Source organism: Mastomys coucha, unplaced genomic scaffold (genome assembly GCF_008632895.1).
Source record: "Mastomys coucha isolate ucsf_1 unplaced genomic scaffold, UCSF_Mcou_1 pScaffold20, whole genome shotgun sequence".
Taxonomy (NCBI): Eukaryota; Metazoa; Chordata; class Mammalia; order Rodentia; family Muridae; genus Mastomys; species Mastomys coucha.
Window position 1 is genome coordinate 93,516,484 of NW_022196903.1, and position 19,307 is coordinate 93,535,790.

The window sequence follows — 19,307 nt, forward strand, 5'->3', positions numbered from 1 at the left end:
CTCTCTCTCTCTCTCTCTCTCTCTCTCTCTCTCCCACCCCCCTCCTTTCCTTCCTTTCTCCCTCTTCCACCCTCCACCCCTACTCTCTTGTCCTTTTGTAAACTTACCTCAACATTTCTGAACCTTTCTTGGCAAATTCTGTACCATGGCCAGGTTAAGGAATGCAAGAAGCTGAGGATAAACATCTTCACAAGACAGCCCTGCTAGAGTCAATGCTAGCACACTTTGTATTAGTTTAAATATATGTGGGACTGTATCAATGCCAAAGTTCTTTTAACCTTAATACAATCATACTATCCAGCTGGACCTTTGGAAGTGAAACTGTAGCGTGACCCTTTCTTCACGTTGGTTTCCTGCGAATTTGCATACATTATAAGTCCCATTTTTGTAGCCTGAATCATCAAGGTCCAGAGTAACTCAGTGTTGTTTGCTGTGAATCACAGGCTAATTTTCATTTTAAAGGAGAAAGAACGTCTGAGCTGTCTTACATAAGCATCGCCATTCACAGCCCTGAACCTGACCTGGATTCCCAGCAGGGTCGGGCCCACCATTCACAGCCCTGAACCTGACCTGGATTCCCAGCAGGGTCAGGCCCACCTGAGCCAGTCTGTCCCAGGCTTCCCAGCTTCTGCTTGGATGTGTCTTTATCTCTTTCTGTTTTTATCACCTCACACTTTGCTTTCACTGTTTGCTTTTAAAAAGGTGAATGTATAGAACCAAAAGGGCGCCTCCCCCACCCCCACCCCCGATTTCTTGTAATTCTGGTCTAATTTATTAACTGTGAACTCCATAGATATTAAGAAATGATGTAGGATTTATTTTTCCTCATTGAGGTATATATATATATATATATAAAGGTAACCGAACCACAAATATAGGAGAAACAGCTTGTTGCTAATTTTGTGTTGTTTTAAAATTTATTTACTTGTTCTATTGTCAAAGAAAGCCAGTAAAACCATATATACTTGTGGTATTTTCAACTGAGAAGTATTTGTTTTAGCTAAAGTAAGCTAATTAACATGAGTGAACGGCTATTCCTGGTTGTCAACTTGACTGTATCTGGAATGAACTACAATCCAGAATAGGAAGGCTCACCTGTGATCCAGATCTTGAGGATGGAAGACACAAGTCCTGGATCTTGGCATGGAGATCTTGAGGCATAGTGGCCATGAAAAGCTTTGGCCCCAACAAGGTAGTACACACCTTTAATTCCAGGAGACTTAGGCAAGGAGATCTCTGAGTTCAAGGTCAGCCTGGGACAAAATAAGTCCGAGATCCAGGTGTGGTGGTGCACACTTACGATCTGGGCCGTATCTTCTGCTGGAGACCAACATAAGGACATTGGAGGAAGGACGATTCGCTCTTCTTTGCTGTTTGCACTTACTTGCCAGCACATCTGTTGGACCCTACTTCTACAGAAGACCAGCTGAAACAACTAGCCTGGTGGGACTGAGCAACTACTAGATTCTTGTACTTCCCATTCATAGCTGACCATTGTTGGGGAGTTAGACTACAGACTGTAAGTCATCATAATAAATTCCCTCAGTATAGAGAGACATTCCATACATTCTGTGACTCTAGAGAACCCTGACTAATATAATGTGTCACCCCACTTATGTTTTTAGAGTATTGGGAACATTTCAAATCTATGTTCAGTAACTGTGACACCTTATAAACAAGTGCCATGGCTACTTGGGACGCTGAGGCAGGAGGATACCTCTAGCCTAGGGCTTTGAAGCAAGCCTGAGTAACAAAAGGACCCTATGCATAAAAAACAACCAATAAACCACAACAAAGAACAAAAATAAACAAAACACAATAGTTTGTTATCAGCCATGGCTGCCATGTTATACAGCAGATACCTAGCTTAACTCAAAGTTCATTTTCTTTGACCAACTTCTCCCAGTCTTCTCTCTAATATTCCAGCATTGACATAGCTCTTTGAGGCATAAAGATCTCTGATTCCAACTGGGAGTAGTGTTGTCCTTTAGGAGCTATTCAACACCGTCAAGAGACTGGTTTTGTTATAGTGGATAGATCCAATGATGCATCTAAGAGTCTTACACTGATTTGGGACGGCACCCTGAACAAGATTACCTGGCCCAGAAATCAAAGGGGATGAGAAGGAGAAATCTGGGGTCCAACAAAACCAACTTTCTGTAGGTGAAGACTCCCCAGAGACAACCAGCCACATCCTTTGCAGAAGTGTTACAGTGTCCATGTCCCCATGCAGAATAAGGTGGGAATGGTTCCCGTTTGCCTTGGACTTTGCAACTAAAGCTGTTGCCATTGAACAGGTGCTGCGTCCTCTCTAGACCAATCCTTCCTCTTGGAGCCAGTTAGGATAAACGTCTGGGCTCAGGACAGAAGCCTGACTTCCTATGACGTAATTAGGAAGGAGCTCTGCTCCTTACTCACAGGCAGGCTAAAGATGGCTGACTTCCTCATAGTCTGAGAGTTCCACCTCCAATATCCTCTTCCCCCTGTTCTGCCTTGAATATCATCCTCTACTTCCCAGCCGGCATCTCCCAGGAATACGGCCTTCTGACACCATTCTGACATAAATGCATTTCAGCATCTCATCCAAGGGGCAGACCTCACACGTAGTGGGTACGTGTAGCCGGACAAAGTGGCAGGTACATAGAGTCCCAGCTACTCAGGGGGCAAGAGGCTCTTTAGAGTCCTGGAGTTAGAGGCCAGATTGAACAGCATGGAGAAACTTCACTTCTAAAACAAAACAAACAAAAAAAAACAAAACGAAAACAACAAAAACTGGACTAAGCAAATATTTCCAATGGAAAGATATATTTGAAATCAGTCCTCTTCCTGTGACTGGGAGAACAGTTAAAGCAAATTATCTTTGCAAGTATGAGTGTCTATGGTGCAATTTAAACCTAAAATACCTTAGGTTGGGGATTAAAGCTTTAAATGCGATGTAAAAAAAAAAAATCATTATAAAATGAGAGATGGGAGCTCCACCTGTTTGATATGATCCCCTTTCCAAGTTGCTTAGATTCCTACTCAGAAGTCTGGAAGGTTTCCAGTATGGTAGACTAGCCACTCTGTGTCCATCCAAGAATCAAGCAGTAGACATGAGCTCACATTACCAAGTAGCACCTGGATGTGTATGAAGAGTGATTGGTTCCTGGCTCTTCCCTGGACCCGCATATTCACAGAGCTGGCTATACCCTTGACTTGCATGAACCTCCCAGGTCGGGCTCTTTCTCCTCCTCTCACCCTGGAAGTCTCATCAATGATGTGACTGTAAAGACAGCATCCGATCCCTGGATAATGCCTCATCTAGGTGCCAGTGATGTACTCCCATCCTAAAGTGGAAGCTGGAAAGAAAGGAGCCTGTGATTGGCTGAGCACTTCCTGTTCTGACACACTCTAGGCTTCAGAGTCCTAGCGTCCAATCTCAGTTTTGCCACCTGTGAGCTCAGAAACCCTCTCACCCATGGGTGGCACCATAGTGGGTGGGCCCTCCTATATCAATTAGCAATTAAATACCACTCCCAAACATGCCTACAGTCTACTGGAGTTCCCTCTTCCGGTATACTGGTACCAAGTATTGTGTCAAGTTGAGGAAAACTAATTAGTATAGGTGGCTCTCAACACTTGCTAATAAAATGCAGGATGAGATTTCAAAGGGTGAAAAGTAGTGACCCAAAGGGGTTGGCTTTGGAGGCACAAAGCAAGCTTTATGAAATCTTACCTGAAAATATAGACAACATACACACAGACATCTGTCCTTATTTCAGTTTTTATATTTGGCAATCCATCCCCCATCACAGTGCTATGAGCTGGAACCCATTTGCTTTGTGAAGGGGCATCACTCTATTTCTAAGAACGATAACACCCGTGGTGAACCGTGCTGGGTCCCAGCTGGCCTCCGTTCGTCTTATCTCTCTTCCCAAGAGAATTCAGATTTTAGTTAGGCTGTCACTGCCTCCAGAGTCTCACAATTTGGGGGAATGTTCTTCAAAAGGAAGCTCTCAGATGAGACTCTGAGGAATCCAAGCCAATCAGTTCAAGCCACTCTTCTCATTCTTGTGACCCAACGGTCATGTGAGTAAGGTTGGTTTGACCAGAAAGGAGGGGATGAGTTATTGTTTATGCATAAGGGTGTGGCTTTTTCTCTCTCAACAGGTGCTTGACAACAAACAACCACATAGCTGCAGTTGCCAATGGCAACCAACCCTTGCTGTCAGGAAGCACTGGGCTTCAGCCATCTGGAGGAAGGAGGAGCGGAGACATGTGGCGGGCCAGGTGCTCCACGGAGCCCATTACTGAAAGTCTGACTTTCCTATGTACATTGTCCCGTTGTTTGTGCCACCCCCAGATGGGCTCTTTTGGTCACCTGAGAGTCAGAAACAGCTTTACCTAAGGCAATGCCAATCTGTTCAGGAAGTGATGCTGTCATAATGATTGTGGGATAGCTAATATTTGCTCATCCCTGTCTGTCGGGTTGTGTGCCAAGCCTCCAGCTATGTCCTTACCACTCTCAACAGTTCTACACACTGGGGGTGGGATATGGATATCTCTGTTTTCAGACGAGGAAACCTATGTACATGTGTGTCTCAAGACTACATATACATATGCACACACATACCACCAACACATATCCGCATACACACACACACCCCAAAACAGGTCAGAGGAGGTCCTAGGATTTAGACATAGGTAGGCAGTTTGGGTTTAAAGCTAGATTTGTACCTCATCATTAAACCTATTAAATTGTATTTTATAGTATTTATTTCCCTGAGTACAATACATATTTTTAAAAACCTGTCATTAGCCCCTTGCCTACATACACCCCTGCATGTGCGCGTGTGCACACACACACACACACACACACACTTCAGAAACATTTGAGCACTAGCATAACTTTCTTACATGTGTACTATCTATCATGGAATTTGTATTTGAAAATATCTAGTTTCACCAAATAGTTTCACCTACCGGGCCCTTATCCATTGGTCAATGGTTCTTAACCTTCCTAACATTGGAAGCCTTTAATAAAATTCTGCACGTTGTAGTGAACCTCAACCATAAAATTATTTTGTTGCTACTTCATAACTGCAATTTTGCTACTCTTATAAATTGTAATGTAAATATTTGATAGGCAGGATATTTGATATATAACCCCCCAAAAGACTGTGACCTACAAGTTGAGAATCACTGCATTGGGGATAAAAGCAGGTTCTAGAGCCCTGGTTTTCAACCTGGGGGGCGTGACCCCTTTTGGGGTCGAATGTTGTTTTTTCCCCCCACAGGGGTCACCTAAGACCATTGGAAAACACAGATATTTACATTATGATTTGTAACAGTAGCAAAATTACATGTATGAAGTAGCAATAAAAAATCATTTTATGGTTGGAGGTTGCAACAACATCAGGAAGGGTCTCGGCTTCTGGCAGGTTGAGAACCACTGCTCTACAGGTATCAGAGTGAATAAAGTCTGGTTAGCAGGAAATCCACTCAAGTAAGCACATATAGACTGGTAAGCACTCTCACAGAAGAGGGTGCAGTACTGGGGAGCATCCAATGGAGATACTGAGCAGCTGTGGTGTCCCAGTGGTGAGGAAGAGCACTTCCACAGGAAGCCTAAAGTTTCTTCAGAGAGGGGTTGGGTGTACCCAAAGGTCTGAAGGAGGGAAGAGAGAAAGAACATGGCGTTTGGGGCTAGGTGCTTCCAGATTCTTAGCCTTTTATCCAAAGCATTGACAATAAGCGCTGACACAGACTTTCAAAGCAAGCCACTTTTATTTGGAGCAATAGTACAGACTAGAGAGGGATGCACTGCTACGATACACTGCATGGTCCTGGTTTGGGATTCTGCTGCTGTGATGAAACACCATGCTCAAAGCAACTTGGGGAGGAGCGGGCTTATTTAGCTTACTCTTTTGCATCACAGTTCATCATCAAAGGAAGTCAGATCAGGAACTCAGACAGGACGGAAAACTGGAGACTGGAGCCTGTGCCAAGGCCATGCAGGAGTGTTACTTACTGGACTGCTCCTCAAGGTGTGCTTAGCCTGCTTTCTTTTAGAACCCAGGATCTGTAGCCCAGGGATGGTACAACCCATAATAGGCTGGGCCCTCCCCCATTAATCACTAATTAAGAAAATACCCCCACAGGCCTGTCTACAGACAGATCTTATGAAGGTGCTTTCTCAAGTGAGGTTCTCTTTACTCTGATGTCTCTAACTTACATCAAGTTGACATAAATCCAGCCAGTATAACCATTGTGGTACTTTGGCTAAGAATGACCATCATAGGATCATATATGAATACTCAGTCACTAGAATAGCACCCTTTGAAATGATTAGAAGGTGTAACCTTGTTGAAGGAAGTGCATCATTGGGGGGAGACTTCGAGGTTTCAAAAGCCCATACCAGGGCCAGTCTCTCTCCCTCGCCTATGGACCAGGATGGATCAGGATGGATCAGGATATAGCTCAGTTACTTCTCAGCACCATGCCTCCAGCCACCATTTTCCTTGCCATGATGATGAGGGGCTAAGTCTCTGGAGCTGTAAGCCAGCCTCAATTAAAAGCTTCCTTTTATAAGAGTTCCCTTGATCATAGCATCTCTTCACAGCAATAGAATATTGACTACAACAGCCATGCGTGACTTCCATGGAGCAGAGTGTCACAATCCACTCACAAGGAGGGGCAGTCATTTAAAAAAGGCACATCCACGATTATGTACAAATAAGTGTTTCTAGTCAGTGACTTACATAGAGTGGAAGATATTCTATGTGTATGTTTCAGGTACAGATATGTGTGCAGGCATGTGCACACGTGTGTAGCTATGTACATATCAAGAGGATAGTCTTAGCTGTCGTTTTTTAGGTGCCATCTACCTCAAATTTTAAAACAGGGTCTCTCATTGGTCTGGAGCTCAGCACGGAGGCTATGCTGGCTTGTCAGTCAGCCTCAGGGATCCTCCTGTCTCCCCCTTCCCAGTACTGGGATTGTAAACACACGCTTCAGGCAGCGAGGGGTGCTTTTGGTTTTACCTTAAAAATAGTTTCTGCAGGATTGAACACAAACATTCGTGCTTGCAAGCCAAGCACTTCCCTGAACAGAGCTATCACCTTAATTCTCACGGCGTCGAGACTTGCTTAGCCAGGGCACTGCTTGTGAAAAATGATGGGTGCTACTTCTGGGCGGGCTTAAGGGCCATTCAGTGCCTTCCCCACAGCCTTCTCCTTCTGTTGCCACAGAAGCCATGGTGATCAAGATGACTTTATATGTTTACATCATTCTTTTTCCTGCCTTGCCTTTTCCTCTCTACTTCCCCTTTCCTGCATTCTCTGTGGTTCTGTTGTGGAGACCCTCGATTCTGTTATAGTCTGTGACTTATGAAGATGTGCTGTTCTGACTGATGCAGGCATGTATTACTTGGGGACCCATTTACACTATAGTGTAAAATTTGCCTCTGGAGCTCCATGGTGTGGTAACACCAGGGCTTGTTTGTTTGTTTATATTTATTTATTATGTGTAGAGAGTTCTGCCTGCATGTATAATTGCATACCAGAAAAGGGCACCAGATCTCATAACAGATGGTTGTGAGCCACCATGTGGTTGCTGGGAATTGAACTCAGGACCCCTGGAAGAGCAGCCAATGCTCTTAACCTCTGAGCCATCTCTCCAGTCCCCAGATTTCTTCCCTCCTAAGATTACAAGAAGTGGGGAAGAATTCTTACAGAGTATGTGCTGTCCTGGCTGAGTCTGGCATTGACTATGTGCGCCCAACTATCTTGGCAGAGATTGCTCCTGGCTGACCAGGTTGTTTTCTTGGAGAGTCTCTCTACAGCTAAACAAACAGCGTGGTGCCACTTCTGTGGCCTCAGCTAGCTGAACCTGACAGTGGATGCCCGGCTCACAATGGGCCCCTCAGAATTTCAACTCTGGTCTGTCCTGTTAGATGCCTGCACTGGAAGCCTAGCAGAGGAGCCGGAGAAGGAGGAGGCTGAGTGGAGAGGAGAAGCCAGTGCGTAGAGAGAAGTTGGACTACTCAAATTCTCTAATTCATTTTACACGGTTTGAGTAGTTTTGAGAGATGTATCATTCTGAGGAGTCACGTATGCTATGTGAAAGCTGTCTCTGGAGCTCCACGATGCCATGGTGCTGAATGCCCTCCCTTCTATTACTATAAAAAGAAGGCAGTGGCAGATATGTCATTCTCGGGGTAGTGAAACAATAGTCATAATTTTATGAAGCACATGGACAGAGAATAAACTTCCAGTTTGGTGCTTGAGTCTATGTAACACCAACCAGGTTCACAAGTAGCTAAAGTTATAGAAATGCAATGGACTGAGAAAAGACTAATTGTCATCTTTGATTAGGCAGGGCACTATTTTTTCCCCAATAGCTCAGAAGTGGTTGTGGGAAGCATCAACAATGGTGTGGCAACCTGCTATCTATAGCTATCTGACTCTTTTCAATCCACCACATACCATACGCCCACGGAGCCCTTCCCTCGGCTGATGCATCTTCATGCCCTCTTCCTGGGTAGAGATACCACCTCTCGCAGTCCTCCTCCTTTGATTTAACTCCTAAAATTGCCTAAGTGCATCCCTTCTATTCATTTCCTTCTGCAAGCTTGTCTTTTTACATAGTGAAATATCTAAATATAAGTTTAGAGCCTCATATATTTTAAGAGCTTTATGCCTCCTTTTGACACCTAATGTTAAAATATGCCATATAATCTCATCTCATACAATTCAAAGCAGTAATGGGAAACGTACAGACAAATGCTTCCCCGCTGTTTTAAACTCCACTTAGGAGGTTTTATAGTCGAGGGGTTTGTCGAGGTAGCTATTAGTCTCTTATTATGGTGAGTATATGAATTTTTTTTATTTTTGTAAACCAGAAGAAGATGCAGTTTTAGAGAGACACAGCATGTACAGTTCAGAGGCTGATTCCAAGCTCCTTGCTGGTTTTTAATCCAGGTCCGATATTTTTTGGAATTTCGAGCATACAGTAAATACCAATCATTTCAGTTTTCGGGGAGAGAAAGTCATAGAAATGCGTCAGGACCGGGGTTGTAGGTCAGGGGGGCAGAGTACTTGTCTGGCATCCAGGAGGCCTTGGGTTTGAGCTCCAGCATCCCTAAGACACACAGACCAAAAACAAATAAAAAAGAGAAAGAGAGGAGAGAGAATTCCCCAATTCTTCCCGTTGCTTTTTACCTTTGCTCTTAGAAATCACTCAACTAAAATCTTAATCTTTTTTACATTACCAAATGTTTTCTACTCCTCTGCCAGCATTTAAATCTTCTTTAATCTCTGAGGGTTAAATAATGTCTCATATACCCTAATTTGTTGTTCCTGTGTGTGCACACACGTGTGTGCATAGGTACACTTAGGCATACAGGCATATGTACTTATATGTGTGCATACATGGGGAAGCCAGAGGACAACCTCAGTGTCATTCTTCAGGTGCTATCCACTGATTTTGAGATAAGGTCCCTCACTAGCCATGGACTCTCCAAGTAGGCTGGAAAGCTGGCCAGTGAGCCCTGAGGATCTGCCTCGCTCGACCTCCCAAGCTTTACATTTATAAGTGTGGGCCACGGGGCCGGACCTTTCTCCACATGGGGATCAAACCTCAGATCTTTATTCATGTTCAGTAAGGGCTTTTCTGGTTGAGCTTTCACCTTAGCTTACCTCAAATTACCTTAAGACCATTTCATCAACACCTAATTTCTCCTAGTAGTAGTAGTAATAGTGGTAGTAGTAGTAGTAGTAGTAGTAGTAGTAGTAGTAGTAGTAGTAGTAGTAGTAATAATAATAATAATAATAATAATAATAATAATACACTTTCCCCTCATGTTAGCAATCTGTCTTCATAGGTACCAGCCTGATGTTTGGGCAATCAGCTGGCAGTTACAGTATAATACCACAAAGCAGATGAGTTGATAAACTTGACCGTCCTTTGTGAAGTTTAAAAATGTCCTACCTAATTAAATCATTGCTGCTGTGGGTGATCCAGGAGACAGATATCACCTGTGGAGGCTGACTTCAATCTGTTCCACAGGGGCCCTCGGCACATTTTGTTTGAACTCGGGTTATCTTGGAAACAAATTTTCCCATTGAGAGAAATTGTAAGTGGAGCTTATTCAAGTGTCCCTGTTGGTTCTAGGGCTGGCTAATTGCTCTCGGCACTCAGGCCTTCAATAACCTGACATTATTGGAGGAACCTTGGCTGCATTGGGTAATATCAAAATGTGCGCATGCATAAGAACAGGTCTGGAAGGTTCATTCCCCAACACGTACACTTCCAACTAACTGGGGAAGTTCATCTGGAGCCACAGTTGGTCTCCTGGGTCAATTTTACTCTTCTTTTCACCTTGGTCTTTCTGCCTCCTAGGCCTGTAGTTAAGGAGCTTGGCATCCCCATATTCTCTACTGTCCATTATGTGTAGACAGCCTTGCTGAAGTGGTTTCCCACTTCCATAGTCAGTAATTACAGTTAGAGGTGAGCTGGGGCTAGACAAAAGGCAAGCATGGGGTAAGGGGATGGGCCCCTGACTGAGGATGTATTGGTATTTCATAGATGCTGACTGAAGGATCATCGGTTACATGTGTGACTTATGATAGGCTGGCTATACTGCATTGCAGGTCCCACTCCCAAGAGAGCTGCTGGGCAACCCAGACTGAACTAGATGGGGGCGAGGGGGGTTGGACAAGAAAACTCAAAGTTGAGTAGGTGCGGAGGTGATGAGGGTAGAGAGGGTAGCTATGGAAGAGACCAGGGGGAGTGAATATGACCAAAATACATCATATGACATTCTTAAGGAATTCATGAAATATCATTTATAAAGAGAGCGAAAATTAAAATCAGGGCTGGTGAGATGGCTCAGAGGGCAAGCCTGGTAACTTGAGGAGTTGGCTCCTTAGAACCCATGCAAAGGTGAACGGGGAAAACTGACCTTGTAAAGTTGTCTGTGATCTTTACAAACATGTTCAGTAGCACAAGTGGCCATGCACACACCATGCAGACACACAAACACCCACACAATCCCCCACACCACCTATATTAATAGTAAAAAATAATCAAGTAAAAACTTGATTTTAAAACAAAACAAAAAAACCCAAAAATCCAAAATGAAAACTAGTTTTAGACTATTAAAGAAAAATTCTGTAACATTGAAATCCAACTTATCACTGTAAACAGTGTGAGATTTCCTCTTCAGAGCGAAACATAAATAATATTCCATGGAAACAAGAGCTCAGGTACACTGACCTTTGACCTTCCATCTCTCGCCTTCACCTTTGGCTCTGGCTGTAGACCAGCAACTCAAAAAGATTTTCAATGCTTTGGCCCAACAGCTGAAAATTTAGAAATCCATTAGTTAATCAATGCTTTGGGCTTGAAGTGGGAAGGAAGTATATCTCCTTGAAGCCAATAATAATGTTTGAGCCATTTAAAGTACTTTCTTGGAATGATCCTTATGGCTAAAGGTCAGCATTCGGATCTACCATCTTTATTGCTAATGCTAAAATCAAGCCATCATGATATCCTAAGGAAAAAATTCATTTGATTCAGATTCAGGCTGTCAGTTTGCTTTACTCTAAGCTTATATATATATATATAAAAAAACGCAATCAAACATCAGCAAAAACCCACCAACCAACCAATAAAACCCTAAACTATAAGAGAAGGAAAGTGGCCTCATGTTAGAAAACACTGAATCTAATACAGAGCGTGGGTGTTTGGATACATGTTCACATAGGTGCCTTTGTGTGCATGTAAACTCCGCACTCTTTAGGACTAAGCATGTGTGCACAGGTGTTTGCGGACATGTGTGCTCATCAACATCATTCCTTAGTGAGACAATTCTGTGAAGCTCAGGATCTGTTGGTCTCGGCACTACTGATACTAAGTTAGAAGAACCTTCTCTGAGGGTCTGTCTGGGTCATCTCAGGACATTTGCTGGTATCAGTGATTCTACCTACAAGATGCATGTAGAGTGCCTTCCACCTCAGTTGTGAGAATCAACTAAGTCTCCCTATATTGTCAAATATCCTCTGCTGGTAAAAATCCCTCCCCTCCCACACCTAAAGACTGACAGGAGTCATAAAGGAAGATTTGACATTGTTTCTCTGAATGCCATTGCTGTGGCTTGGGAGGAAAATTTCGATTATCTTTGAGATAGTACTACAAAATCTAAACTATGAATAACAGAAGAAAGATTAAACATTTACATATCTAAACAATACACATTTAATAACAAACACTGTCTTCTAAAAACTCGAGGTGTTTGGGGTTCTTATTGTAAATGAATTTAGCAGCATTTATTTGAAATTGGCACCTTTGCGATGAACTCGAATAGATTCAGGGAACTGGATGTTAAATAAAGAGATAGAAAGGTCTAATTTTCTGGTTCATTAAGCTAGCTGATTTCCAGACATTGTGCATATTGCTTTAAATTTCCTATTTCCGAGCAGTGGAGACAGTGTGGGATCTGTCTGTGATGTCGTGTGTCAGCCAATTAGAGCTCAAATGGATGAAATCCCATCTCATCAGTGATCCAGGCAGCACCTGTTATCTCTTTGCCAAATGCTTGTCAGCATCCCCGTGCTCCAGCAGCTGTGGTGCCTGCTTTACATGCTCAAGTCTGTGTGAAGCATCGTGGAAGCAATCGTTTGGGCTGTGTTCCTCTGATGATATTACTGTACTCAGGGTCATAAACCCTGCTTTTGTGTGTGGTCATGTACATGTGAGCGCACATGCATGTGTGTGCAGGTGTGTCTCTGGGAGCAGAAGGCAATCTCAGGTGGTATTCCTTGGGTGAAGCAGGTCCACTACTGTTTTGTTTGTTTAGTTGGTTACTTTTTGTTGTTATTTTTGAGACATGGTCTCTCATTGGCCTGGAGTGTGTCAGCTAGTTTGGCTGGCCGGTGAACCAGCCCCAGGGGACACATCTGTCTCTATTTCCATAGTGTGGGAATTACCGAGCCCTTTCCAACGGTGAACCGAAATGAACCCTTCATCCCTTAGGTTGCTTCTTGCCAGGTATTTGGTCACAGCTCTTAGAAAAATAGCTAATGCAGCAAGCTGTATTCTGTGTAAATCATCAGAGTTTGCACCAGATTCGTTCTCATCAACACTCACATATTGCTTGCATTAACTATCTTGCCCACCTTGACACATGTATGTGCTATTGCTAAAGGATACATGCCTGGCCACATAGATCATATGATAAGGCCTGGCTTGGAGAAACTCAATGATAGAAACTCAGTCAAATTGCTTTAGCCCCAAAGAAAATGCATTGAGCCATGGCTACTACAAGTACAGCTGTGGGGGACTCCAGGAATTATGGAGTACTGTGGATTCTCTCTGCTCTTCACCTCTCTTCTCTATTTCTTTTGTGTGTTGGTTTAGTTCTTTCTATGTAAACATGTGCTAAATGTCAGTTTTAAAGGCCTGGAGATGCAGAAAAGCAAGAGCAGACTGTCTAAGAAAGCTGCTTGTAACTGAGGGTGTGGGGGTAAGGAAAGGAGAGGGAAGAAGCAAGACTAGGCACAGGAAGCTGCCCTTTTGCCCTAGTTTGGGAAATTCTTAGGAAGGATATCAAGCAGGACAGACACAGGTAGTAAGTGTCATCATGGCTGGTGGGGCACAACCCTGCACAAGGAGGACAGAGGGGTGTGTGTGTGTGTGTGTGTGTGACAGAGACAGAGATAGAGAGACAAACAGAGATAGAGAGGCAGAGACAGACAGAGACAGGGAGACAGAGAGAGAACACACACTATGGATAAAACTTCATCAGAGGGACATGGAATGGGAGGAGTTTCTCATGAGAGTAACAGGCAGACAAAAGAGAGACCTGGGCACACCTTAAGAGAAGTCAGAGAAGGGCTCTGGGAAGCGCTGTGTTTTGTATCATACCCCTAAGACGCAGGCACTGGAAGGCTGAATTTCCATCTCACAGCCAACAATGATGAGCAACTGTGATGGAAGCTCTGATATCTTGGGAAAAAGACCTAACTGAATCAAGCCTGTTTCTTCAATTACGATATGGCATAAACATTGAGGCTTCGCATACCTGTGGGGGTCCCCTTGTTCTGCTGACTTCAGAGCTGGCTGTCTGGGATGACTGAAATAAGCCAGATGTTGGCAGCTGGAATTGCCTCAATGTGGGGAGATGTCTGTGGTGCTGGGGTTGTGAGGCCCAGCTCTTCTGCAATAGTTATTCAGTCACTACTGCTTCTGCTCAGTGACATCAGTATGATATCTCCCAACTATAATACACGTTCAGTTGTCACTTTACTCTCCATGTTCCCACTGATGCTCCTGTGTAGTGGTAATCAGTGTTCATCTTAGTTTCAGACCTAGAGAGTATGTGTTGGGTTCTAATACGTATTTTTCAAAAGGGCACATTTTAAAGCAGTGATTTTTAAACTTTGTTTAGAATGTATTCATTTTATGTGTGGATGCTTTTCCTGCATCTATGTATGTATAACAAATGCATGCTTGGTGCCAGTGAAGGCCAAAAGAAGGTGTCAGATCCCCTGGAACTGGAGTTACAGATGTTTGTGAGCCACATGGTGGGAAATGAGCCCTACTCTCAAAAAATGTTATTTTTTTTTTTTACTGGAATTTAAGACATTTATGACACATTTCGAACAATTTTGACCACTGAGAATACAACAAATGCATTCCACTAAGAAACAGTTTAGATGGGAATGTATCTTCTTGAACAACAGGAACTGACATTTCAAAGATGAGGGCAGCACACTCCAATCCTGAACTCTAATTCTCATCCTAGCAAGAGGCGTGTGCACCCCTCAATGCCTACATGGCTTTGGTGGTCTCTCTATGCAACACTGCATCTCCTTAGGGCAGCTCATTGCATCTATTATTTTCCTCATGGGCTGTAATGGCTAAGGACTGGTGTGTCCTCATGACTTTGTTTCGATCGCTAAGCTTCACCTCCAAGGTCATTAACATCCCCACAGAGCTATAGCTGAAGTCCCGCCTCAGATGAGCTCTTTCTTGCCTGGCAAGTTGTCACAACATTACAAGGTACTGATAACAATATCACCTTGTTTTTTATAGTCTTATGACTAAGGATATAAAAATGAACTGAATGGAAGAAAACTAACACAAAATGTGAAGCAACTACCATAATTTACTGCAAGGGAATGGTATGGTATGCATATATTTAAAATGGAATTTTCCTAAAGTATCGTTTAAAAATCTGTTCAAGCAGAATGGATTAGATTAATCGGATCTAATGATTCTATAAACAACACAAAAGCTTCTGTAGTGGAGGGTTAAAATAATCATGGAAGATGTATCTTTGACACGCTCCTTCTTAAGACCAAACATTCCACTGACTGCACCAAGCGTTATAAGGCTGAAAAAGAAAAAGGGGTGGGGTGGGGTGCGGGCTCAGTCAATCAAATGCTTGCCACTCAAGCACGAGAGCTTGGATTCCCTGCATCCACATACAAATGGGCATGGTAGCACACACGTACAATCCCAGAACTGAAGGGGATCAGATCAAGAGAACCTCTGGGGCCAGCTGGCTAGCTACCCTAGAGAAACTGGTGAGCTCTGGTTTCATGGAGGACACTGTCTCAAAAAATAAAGTGGAGAGCGATTGAGAAAGACACCTGACTTTAATCTCTGGGCTCCACATGCATGTACATGTATGTGTACTTGCACATACACACAGATGAACATGTATCCACACACACAGGCACACAAATAAGTAACAAGACCAGCTCCCACAGGGCACAATCTTCAACCTGCTTCTGAGCTTAAAGGACACTGTTGTCAGTATGGTGACTGGCTGGGTGAGTCAGTGATCCCTGTCGACAGCAAACACCTGAGATAATCAGCTTGTAAGGAGGAAACGTCTGTCTTGGCTCACAGCTTTGGGGCACGGCTCTACTCACCAGCTCTGTTGCTTCTGGTGGGGTGGGTGTGCCAGCTTACAGTGGCAAGAAGGCACTATAGAGCAAAACCCTTCATGCAGGGCCAGGGAGCAGCAGACATGAAGAAATGGCTAGAGAGCTACTACCCCCTTAGAGAACTTACAGTCTTTCAGTGGTCCCTCTAGGGGAGGTCTGTCAGTTCCCTTTCCACATAATTCTCCTAGTGTCCCACTATCAAAGACATGTTCTGGGAGTACAGATTGATCAGACCACATGAGAGTCTAACCCACTTTGCCTAAGCTGACTCTTGACTCAACAAAGACAATGGGTCTGACTGCTGAAGCCTTGATGCAAGTCAACACAAGGCTACCGGACCAGAGGAGCAGACCATGCATCCAATCTCATCATGCAATTAGGCTTTAAGAAATGTCAGTTTCCATTATGAATATCTTTGGTAAAGGGGCAAACAAACCTTCATATATCCATATTTCTTCAGTAATCTGAGCCCTTTAAGGAGAGGTGCCCATATGAAATTTTCTCCACAAACACAGGAGGAAAGTCAGTGAACCGCCTGGAAGGGAAAATCAAATATCTACCTAGAGTCTAAAGCACAATCCAATCAGATTAAAGACTTACATACAAATATAACACAAGAAAACTGCTAGAAGAAGAACGTACAAAGATCTGTTTTCTAACCTTAACTGGGGTTACCGTCCTTCGACGGACTGCAGTTTGTTCTCTATTTACTTAAATGTATTAAATTTAATCAAATTTCAATGATGACTTTTGAAAACAATAAAAGTCCTAACTCCAGAAAGAAAACAAAAAAAGTTTAATATTTTTAAACAAATTGAAACCTAGATTTCATTGATATCATACGGAGAGTGAACACTGTTTAGAGCTTTTTTTTTTTTTTTTTTTTTTTTTTTGCATAGTGGGTCAGTGCAACCTTAAATCTCATCCAAAAGAAAGAATGGCCAGCCAACATCAGCATTTGACTCCCTCAGGAGTCATGGCCCCTTACTGAAAGCATAACATTTCCCTAGATGTTTTAGAAGACTGGGATTTCAAAATGCCTATGACAGCTTACGGAAACCACAGCTAAAGGGTAAGCACGTTCTTATGCACTCTGCTTGCAACAGGCAATTGCTAGCAGAGAGCCTTAATAATTTTCAGGCCTAAATCGTTCTCCCCCTAAAAGGCCACACCAAACCTAATGGCTTCCAATTAGTTTTAATTGTTTTTTATTAAAGATCTATGCACACATTGCTTTTGGAGCTACAACCCACAAAAAAAGGGGGGCAAGGGAGGGTATGAGTCAGGTTCTTAGGTTTTCACTGGGCCTCTCTGAGCGCAGGCCACACCCTTGTAGGAATGAGAAAAAGACGTCCCTCCCAGGGGATAAATTAGAAAAAGGCACCTCCTTTGACGGAAAGAATTAGGAAATGGCACTCTTCCCCTGGGTGTGTGAGGCACAGTATCCACCAGGTTTCCACATCCCTTGGTGCCTCTGACTGGAAGCCTTTAGTCTAGTCACGTGTGTGCAGTTGCCCCATATCCTCACTACACAAACCCTGCTTCTTGCTGTCCTTGCTTCATGATGAGGCTTCTGGGGATGAGCAGATGGCCCTGTGGCTGTGAAAGCCGAAGGGATAGAGTTCCAATTCCCAGCACCCATAGAATGCTGAGTGGGAGGGATGGCATGCCTGTGGCCCAAGAGGTGGGAGGGGGAGGAAGGGCATTCCCAGAACAAGTTGGCTAGCTATGCACAAGCTTTGAGGTATTTAAGGTAGAGAGCAATTGAGGAAGATATGTCAGTCTTGGGCATACACACACACACACACACACACACACACCTATGCACATGAAAATATGTATAAAATACATACATACAGCCGAGTGGTGGTGGCGCACGCCTTTAATCCCAGCACTTGGGAGGCAGAGGCAGGCGGATTTCTGAGTTCGAGGCCAGCCTGGTCTACAGAGTGAGTTCCAGGACAGCCAGGGCTACAGAGAAACCCTGTCTCGAAAAACCAAAATAAATAAATAAATAAATAAATAAATAAATAAAATAAAATAAAATACATACATATACTTGTGAAAAAATAATGAAACTTTAGCAATAGGGGAGACTGTGCATTCATTTTGAGTAAATCCTCCTTGGAAGACCTGTGATATCAGGATCATTTGGACATCTAGATGAAGGCATCATCATTCTAGAGCTCATATATACATATATTTGATATCTATCTATCTATCATCAAAGTGATAGCAAAAAAAATCTAGAAATCAAGATTTAGTTCTTTAACAGTTACTTTTCAATAACGTTTTATTGGCCACAGCCATAGACTTTTATGTATTGTCTATGGTGGCCTTTATGAAACAGCAGAGTTGAGGAATGGAGACCACATGTCTCAGAGAGCTTAAAATTCCCCCCTAATGGCCCTTCATGGGAAAAGTTTAATGACACCTGTACAAGACAACCAAGTGGCACCAGCTAGACGTTGCTGTCACTTAGCCTTTTGCCAAAACATCCGGAATGAATCGCAATGGACTATTAATCTCTCAACATGTGTCAAACTTCTACCTGGCAAAAGATATAGCTTTTGGAATGATAATTTATGGTCCCAAATGCAGTTTAGGCTCAGTAAGAATTAGTGTCCATGAAACCAATAATTTTTCTACAAAAATCAACATTAAGTCATATTCATGGTTGACCTATCTCCTCTTTAAACAAAGCATCTAAGTTGCAAACACTTCCACCAAACAATGGAAAGGTCATCTGTACAGATGGACTTATTCCTGCCTCCCTTCCCAACACCTGTGGTCGGGACACTGGATTTTCATTCCAGAAAGAAATATATAACTCAAATTGCTGTTCTTTTGATTTGGCTGCTGGGGCACTCAGCTAATTTCAAGTGCATTTGAAGTAATTTCTCATTCTAACATAAGATCAAGCCACCCAAACTGTGTCATGTTCTCTCTTCACTTTAGTTAGTGTGTGTGTGTGTGTGTTTTATATTACCTTATTTTGCCATTGTTTCATTTTTGAAAGGAAGATATTTTTGTGTCTTGCATGATTTCTGTTACCAGGTCATCTTGGTCCAGGAATCCTGCAGCTAACAGTGGGAAAGTGTGTCCATCTTGGGTCTCTAGCTCAGACTCACCACTCAGCTCCACCCTCACTAACATGCTCTCTGATGGTTTATTTAACGTGTCTGAGTCTCAGTTCTTTATCCATAAACATCTGACATGAGGGGTTCCTTGGAGATAGAAGGGGAACCCATGGGAAGTGTCCATTGGATATTCTTATGCTTTGTATTCCTACTTGGTTTGTTTGCAACATTAAAACTCCATTTTGGCCAGGCAGTGGTGGCGCACGCCTTTAATCCCAGCACTTGGGAGGCA

At 43.2% G+C, this 19,307-nt stretch overlaps 1 long non-coding RNA gene across 1 annotated transcript in view; it reads left to right on the forward strand.

Annotated features, from left to right (window-relative positions):
* LOC116099332 overlaps positions 1-4,752 on the forward strand; it is a 17,602-nt gene extending 12,850 nt beyond the window's left edge. The window contains exon 6 of the long non-coding RNA XR_004122215.1: positions 4,150-4,752. This is a non-coding gene — a long non-coding RNA (uncharacterized LOC116099332). The remainder of the gene's footprint in view (positions 1-4,149) is intronic.
* Positions 4,753-19,307: the final 14,555 nt, after the last annotated feature.